Here is an 8,679-nt window from a genome sequence, read left to right on the forward strand (position 1 = left end):
CCTTCCTTCGCCATCCTGTGAGCGACTGGAGTGATTTTTCCACGAAGGATCACGAAGTGTTGGATTCTTGTTTTTGTGGTCCGCGTTTTTTTTTTTTTTGGCTTATTGAGACGGGGGTGGGGGGAGGCTCACATAACCCAGGCTGGCCTGGAAATGGTGTGTAAGCTTGGAGAATCTTGAACTCCTGATCCTCTTCACGCCTCTGCTGCTTGGTGTTGGCATTACAGGCTAGATTCACAGTGCTCAGTAAGTGCTGGGTCTTGTTGACAGATTATCTCTGCTCAAGCAGGATTTGCCCCCCAAGCCATTACCCCAACTTCATTTTTTTCCCTCATTGGTTCATAAAAACGGAATGAAGCTTAACTGCCACTCCCCTTTCACTGTAGAGGGGACAACCATAACCAGGATGCCTTCCAACCTCTGAGCTCTGTCCCTACTCTGCAGAGGCTGCTTTGTTTGTCTGAACAAAGCCCACTGAAAGATTCTGACCCTTAGTTGTCAATCCGCAAAACCTTTTTGAGGAAATATTTTTGGCTTAAAGGGGCTTAAAAGTGCTTTATACCTTTCAACCCAGTCATTCCACTCCAGGAACTCCTAAGAATAAGAAATACAAATAAAATATGTGGGAAGCAATTTGCATCCCTGTGATCTCTGAGAAAGCTCAAAGGAAACCTTTCACAGTGAAGGAAGGGGTGGTTAGAAGCACTACTATGAAGCCAACCAAACAGATTCTTAATAGCATAGAAGGGACATCTGAGGGAATGCAGGAATAACACTGTGTATGTGGTATATAATCCAAATTTCAGACAACAGAAAAATATGCACAAGAGCTGAGCTGGCTTAGCAGGAAGAGGCACTTGCCTGGCCTCAGTTCTACACCAGGTAGAGAACTCCACAAATTTGTTCTCTGGCTTCCACAGACACCTGGCGCATGTGCTTGCACACGGCACACAGACACACGAGCAATAATAAATGAAATTTAAAATACATATTTTTGATGTTCAAAAGGTAGATGAGGTGTTTCAGCGGATACAGCTACTTGCCATGATGCCTGCTGACCCATATGGTGGAAGAGGAACATGCTGTAGCACATGTACCTCTGAAACATACACATATACACAGGTAAATGCAGGTGGTACAAAGAACAGACACACATACAAAGCCTTGGGCTCAATCCTGTTAGGAAAAGTATCGGCTCAGGAAGCCCAAAAGTTCTCAACACAAAGAAAGATTTACTTGCCACTGAGAGACAGATGGCAGGAAATAGGAGACAAAGACAGGAGACAGGAGATGAGGGAGAGGGGAAAGGAACAAGGAATAGGGGTAGGGGTATTTTTCTGAGGACAAAGGGACTGCCTCTGGGTAGAGAGGAGACAAATGTGGCACATAGGAAAATGATGGCTTATAAAGGTAAAATGGGAAAAACCCGAGTTAGGATGAAGCATTTAATTTTAATTGCACATGTTAATTAGGAGAGCCAAAGGGGGCTTTTGATTGCTGGACTTCAACACTTTAATAGCTAGAGCTTGGTAGTCAGCCTCAGGAGGAGGGATTGTCCAAATAAGGGAAAAGACCTTGGGCCTAGCTTTAGGAATCCATAGTGTGTTTTTAGAAAGACAGAGAATGGGGAAGAAGGGCAAGGCCTGCCAGGGCCATGCTCACCAAGCTCAAGCTGGCCAGAGTCCCTTCAAACTTCCAGTAAGTAAATAACTTGCCACAACTATATGTAGTCCATTTCTGTAGACAAGTTTTGTGTTTTTTTTTTTTTTTAAAAAAAGCCAACCCTGAAGCTGTCAGATGTCCTGGCTGGAAGCATATAGGCTAGTGCCCACTTTGTCAGAGCACTATCCATTGACAAGATTATAACAGTCTGGATTTCTGGTACTGTCTTGCATCTACCAGCTATAATAAGTACTACTATGTCCTCTTCCAAACTAATAGGTAAAAAGCAGAATTATAGCTGGCCTGTTTAAGTACAGCATGTTGAAGTAGACCACAGCAGGAGCAGCAACAAATCCCAACTACCTGGGAGGCTGAGGCATAAGAGTTCCAAGTACAGCTTAGCCTGGGTAACAAGGTCCTGTATCAGCAGCAGAACATTTTGTCATTGTACAAATGGATCAAGCAAAGCCCAGAAAGTTCATTAGTAGCTCACCATGCTCATCCTTTATGGGAGGGGGAGGGAATACGGGTAAGAGTTAAGTCTGGGGATTGTGTGTTCTGCTAGTAGGCTGAAACCCCAGCCCCCGCTCTTAGGTTTGCAACTCCTTTCACCACTCATTAGAGCATATCTCAACAAAGCCTGGGGCTGCGGACCCTCAGAATAACAAGAGTTACTTCACAGCAAGCTCTCCAAGCAGCTGGCATTCCACCTAGATAATTAGAACGGGTTCCATGTGCCAATTTGGCCTTACTTTCTCATTTTGACCCTGCTCATCTTGCCAGTAAATACTCAGAAATTCTAAGAAACACTCTGTTGACACTGCACCTGGGTGCCTAGGACAGCCTGAGATCATTTGAATTATATAGAAGGCCAGAGCCTTCCCTGGGTGCTCTGAGGAACATAAGCTTCCAGATCAGTCTCTGTGACAGACTAGCTGGTGTTTTAACTGTACTCACTCAGGCTGTGAGTGGAGAGCAAGAAGAAACATTCTAAATGTGACCCTTGGATGAGTGCCAGGCATGGTGGGTCATGACAATAGTATTAGTGGCTCTGAGGCTGAGGTAGAGGGATCATGAATTCAAGGATATCCTGGGTTACAGAGTAAGAGTTAAAAATCACTAAGAGATGCCCATGTTGAGAGCTTTTGCAACCAAGTTGGAGAATGCCTCTGGGATACACAACTGTGATGCATCTGCATTCCTGCTTGGTTTCTTTCTTCTGTTAGCTTTTTTATGAGGAAGGGTGGGCAAGTAGGAGGCATGCTAAGACAGGGTCTCTCTATGGAACCCTGGTTGGCTTTAACACCCACTCTTCAGGCTAGACTGTCCTCAAATACATGGCAGTCCTTCTGTCTCTGCCTTTCAAAATGCTGGGATTCCAGACACTGGCTACCACACTTGGCTCTTTCAGAAAGGATCCTTCCCTTGGTCAAGGTTTCAAGGGCTTAACCTCTAAATGGGCAAGACCCTGGTTACTCACACCCTGGACAAGGGCAGCAAGCCCAGAACTTTGCTCTGCTCCTGCCCTCCCCTCTAGGTAGCGATTGTTATGAATAGGTCCTTTCTGAAGCCTGGAGGAGAAAAGCCAGCTTGTCAGCCATAGCAGTCAGCATAAAAGGCAGGGCTGGGTCTCAAAGCCAGACCTGTGGGCCCACAGGGAAGCTCAGGAAAGGGCTGTGGCCTTCGGCTTTCTCTGCAAGTGCAGTTACTGCAGTCTCTGCCATATTAGCAAGAAAAGCTCAGCCCTGCCAGGCACGGTGGCACACTCCTGTAATCCCAGCCTTGAAAGCTATAGCAAAGAGTTCAGAGACAAGAAATCTCTCAAAACCAAAACCAAATCAAACCAACAAAAGTTCAGGCCAATCCTGGCCCTAAAGGTACAGTCAGACTGCCAGGCCTAGAACACTCCCATTTCCCTGTGGGGACAGCCTTCCTGAGCTCAGAAACTTAGTGGGCAGAAGAAAAGGGGACATTCACCAAACAGTTGACCTGGTTCCCAACCTGGCTTGGCCTGGGCAGATGAATTAATGGAATGCAATCAGGTACATAATTTAGAAACCGAGGGAAAAGCCTGCAGCCATGCCTATGCATGGTTGGCAGAATAAAACCAGACTTTGGAATTGAGTAATGGCGCAACTTTAACCCAGAGAGGAAGGTTGCAAAACCCAGCCTCCAAGTTCCCTGTTTCCATGTGACTATGAGGACTGTTTCAGCACTCTATTGGCTGGTGTGTGTCAACTTGAGTTAGAGTCATCAGAGGAAGGAGCCTGGCATTTTCTCAATTACTGATCAACTGGCAAGGGCCCAGCCCATTGTGGGTGATACCATCCCCTAGGCTGGTGGTCCTGGGTTCTGTAAGAAGCAGGCCATGAGAACAACCCAGTAAGCAGCACCCTCAAACAGTCTCTACATCAGCTCTTGCCTCCAGGTTCCAGCTCTGACTTCCAGCTTGAGATTCTGTCCTGACTTCCTCCATTGATGAACTGTGATCTGGAATAAGCTGAATAAACCCTTTTCTCCCCAACTTTCGTTTTAAGGTCCCAAGGACTGGGGTATTGCTGTGACAGGCCTGGCCATGGTTTTGTTTGCAGGAATGTGGATTTAGGGAGTTTGGATCAGTAAAGCAGCCAAGTGCTCTAAGTGAGGCTTAATAAGCCATACTCATAGGAACATGGAAGACAACTATATTAAGAGTGATTTGAACTGTAGGGGCCTGGTTCAAGAGGTTTCACAGAAAAATTTTAGTATACTGCCTAGAGATTGTTCTTGTGATATTTTGGTGAAGAATGTGGCTGCCTTTTGCTCTTATCTGAAGAGTCTACCTGAGGCTAAGGTGAAGAGATTTAGATCAGTTGTACTGACAAAGGAAATCTCAAAAAAATCCTAGCACAGGCTCTATCCCGTGGTTCACTCTTATGAATAGTGTCCTCCTGGCTGCCTGCAGAAGACAGTCTCCTGCTGTCAGATGTAAAATTCTCAGGTCCTCCAGCATCATGTCTGCCTGCATATAATGCCATGTTTCCCCACCATGACTTAAGTGGACTGAACCTCTGAACCTGTAAGCCAGCCCCAATTAAATGTTGTCCTTCGTAAGAGTTGCCTTGGTCATGGTGTCTCTTCATAGCAAAGAAACCCTAAGGCAAGCATGTTCTTCCATCACTCAAGTTGTCTTCCCTGAACCACTGTGTCTGATTTTTCAAGGGCTATGAAACTGGCTTTATGTCAGGCCAGGAATCAGTTAAACAAGACTTACTCTATCACTCTGAGGAGTCTCAAACCTCTCATATAGCGTCAGAGGAAAAGGATTTATGTGTGTGTGCACAAATATATCCATGTAAAAACTAGTGGTCAACCTTGGGTACCATTCTTCAGGCTCCTTACACCATTTGTTTGGAAAGAGATCTCTCGATGGATTGAGATTCATCAAGTAGGTTAGGCTGACTGGCCAGTGTACCCAGATTTTCCCTACCTAGGCTGTTCCAGCCACGGATTCTAAGTGTTCACCACTATGCTTTGACATGGGTTCTGGGGATCAAACTGGAAGTCTGATACCTAAGTGGTTAAGCACTTACTGATTATCTTTCAAGTCCATTTAAAAACAAACAAACCCCAAGGAATTTGGAATAAAACACTTGCCTAGCACATGTGGGGTTCTAGGTTTTATCTTCCACATCACTAAAGTAGGCAAGACTGCTGTATGTTATGATACTCCTAAAACTAGGATTCTGGAAGATCATGAATATAGGACAAGTGTGAGCTATATAGACTCTCAAATCCCAAAGGTAGTGTGACATCAGAAAATTCTAGTTAAAACCTTGTACTGCATTCCAAGTCCCATCCCTGTTGTCCATACTACACAGATGGTACAGAATGCCTGCAGGTGTATCTTAACTAAAGGCCTGGAAGGGAAACTTGGCTTGGTGGCACAAACTCGAAATTCCAGCTAGTCAAGAGGCTAAGGCAGGAGGACCACAGAATCAAGGCCTGCTGGAAAAACTTAGTAAGACATGTCTCAAAACATAAAAGGGCAGGGGCTGGAGTGATGGATCAGTGGTTAAGAGCAGACTGTTCGATCCCCAGCAACAACATGGTGGCTTACAAACATCTGTCTATAAAGGTGTGTCTGAAGACATCTACAGTGTATTATTCATATGCATAAAATAAGTCTTTAAAAACAACATAAAAGGGCTTATGATGAATGTAGCTCAGTGGTAGAGTGCTTGTTTGGTATGGTAGGAGCTTAGATTCCATCTCCAGTACTGCCTGTATGTGAGGGTGGGGTGAGCAAGGGGAAAAAAATTTAAAAGTTGGCAAGGGAAATGAGAGTGAATTCCTCTGAGCAAATGGGCAGGGTTTTCTGCAAGGGAAAGATGTCACTTTCTGTTCCCTACGGCTTCACATTCATACTGAGTCACTCAGTCCCTGTATCTGGTTCCCTCTGGCCATGGGACAGAACCAAGAGCTTTCCAGGAAAGGCTGACTGGGTATCAGATTGCAGTACACAGTGGATAAATAATGCATCAGTTCAAATCTGTGCCTCCAAGGATCACTGACAGAGACCAGCAGCCAGCTATCTCCTCCACCTGCAGAAGTCTGAACCTTGAGCTAGTAAGTCAGGACGCTGCTAAGAGCTTTGCCCATCTCTGCTACATCTAAGATTACAGGCAGCTCTACAGTCCTATTGCCTTTGTTCTCAATGATACACTGGCTCACCTCATACCTTCTTACTGAACTGGCCTGAAGCCTTTGAGATGATTTCCTCATTCCTATTCTCTCCAAACCAGTCTAGCCCTTCTACTTTACTTTATATTTTCTTCTTAGGACAGGGTCTCACTACGGAGCTTTGGCTGGCCAGGAACTCCATATATAAAGAGGCACTCCTTATGTAGACAAGATTGGTCTCAACTGCAGACTTCTGTCTGCCTCTGGCCTCCAAATACTAGGATTAAAGCTATGCATCACCACACTCAGCTCCATCACTAAAATTTCCATTTAAGTCTAATCACACACTTGAAATTTCAAAAATTTTGGTATTATGTGTATGTTGTATCTTTGTGCTTTTGTTTTGAAACAGGGTCTTATGTAGTCTGAACTGCCCTTGAACTCCTGATCCTCCAGCCTGCACTTCCCTGAATGCTAGGGATTACAGACTTGAGCCATCATGCTTGGCTCCCCTCCCCCCTCTTCATTGTTTAGTAAGGCAGGGTCTACTCTATAGCCTGGGCTGGCATAGTACTCACTATACAGCTCACTTCGGCCTCAAAACCATGCAGTCCTGCCACAGACTATTTTTGGACAGAGTCTTTATGTAGTTCTGGCTATCCTGGAGCTCACAGTGGCTTCATTTAAACTAGTGGATCCACCCACCCCTTCCTCCCAAGTGCTAGGAGTAAACAGGAGTCCTGGAACTCAAGAGATTCGCCTGCTTGTGCCCTGCTGAGTGCTGGGATTAAAGGCATGTGCCACCATGCACAGCTCAGATTATAGATTTTTGAGTGCTGAAATTAAGAGGCATAAACCACCATGTCCAGCTTCTGCTTTTGAAAACCATGTTCATCTGTGCATTGAAGAGCTCATATGTGCTACAGCAGTCAGTTCTCTCCTCCCATCATGTATGTCCTGGGAATGGAACTCAGGTCAGGCTTGGCAACAAGTGTCACTAACCCACTGAGCCATCTCATCTGCCTTCCTGCTTCTGTCTTCAAATAAACTTTATTTCTATTTTTCTTTCATTTGTTAATAGCAAAAATAATCTTGTTTCACAAAAGCTATATGTCACCAAGAGAAGTGGGGACCAGAGTAAAGATCTGTGTTCCTGAGTTCTGAGTTACCAGCCAACTGATAATGAAAGAATTTCCATTCATTCATTCTTTTATTTATTCAGTGCCTGGCCTATACTTGTCCCTAAACTGTGCTAGGAACAGAGGGAGCCTCAAAGCACCTTCTTTATGTAGGCCTGAAAGATGGCTCAGCAGACAAAGGCAATTTGCAGAGTCTAAAGAACTGAGTCCCAAAACTAGAACCCACATGGTAAGAGAATCAAATCCCAAAGACTGCCTTTGAACCTCACTGTGGCATGTGCACACACTCAAAAATATATGTAGTTTTAAAAATAAATAATACTTTTTAAAAAGTTTACAGAGGACATCATGAGAACATAGACATGAGCTGGAAGGCAGACTGGAGCTAAAAATGGGAGAAATCAGCAAACACTCCAGGTGTCCTCATTGGGACAAAAGATGGAAAAGAATAGCCAAACAGAAACATTATTCCAGAAAGCAGCCTCACCTGGGAGCATCTGTACTTAAGTTATGTGGTACTAGCATGAACACTAAGGGGAGGCTGGCCTTGTAAGCCAGTAACTGTCAACAAGCATGCTGTTATATTGACTCTTCACTAGAATGCTGACTCAGTGTGTTAAATGTCTTTGTGTAAGCCAGGTAAGGTGGCCCTTATCTGTAACCTCAGGACCCAAGAGGCTGAGGCAAAGTGGTCAGTTTGAACCCAGCCAGGGCTATATAGCAAAAACCTGTCTTTAAAAAATTGTGTTTATAAATGAACTAGGTTTAAATGAGCCAGGAAATAAGGCAAGAGACCTACATGGGCACTGAATCAAAGACAAACATTGTTCAGCCAAACACTAAAGATCTTTGATTCAGAATGGCTAAGTAAAAATGTGATTAGGCTGAGCCAAGTAGTCCAAGTCTGTTCTGGAATTCCTGTAGACTGAGACCAGCCTGTATAACATAAGGAGACCGTATCTAAAAATAATCTTAGAGGGTCTTTTAGGCAACCAACAAGGGCAAGGGCAGAGAAGAACTTTGCATTAGATGTGTGAGAAATAAAACCATCATTATTTCTATAAACATTTGTAGCCTGCATCTCAATGCAGCAGCAGGAGCAATATGGCATGATGACGCCACAGAAATTTATAGCCACATCCTCCAGCTCTAACTACTGCTGCTGTGCTGTGTCCTCAGGACACGTACCTTGGTCTAGTCTTAGAGCATTTGTTCA

This window comes from Micromys minutus (assembly GCF_963924665.1).
Source record: "Micromys minutus genome assembly, chromosome: 16".
Classification (NCBI taxonomy): Eukaryota; Metazoa; Chordata; class Mammalia; order Rodentia; family Muridae; genus Micromys; species Micromys minutus.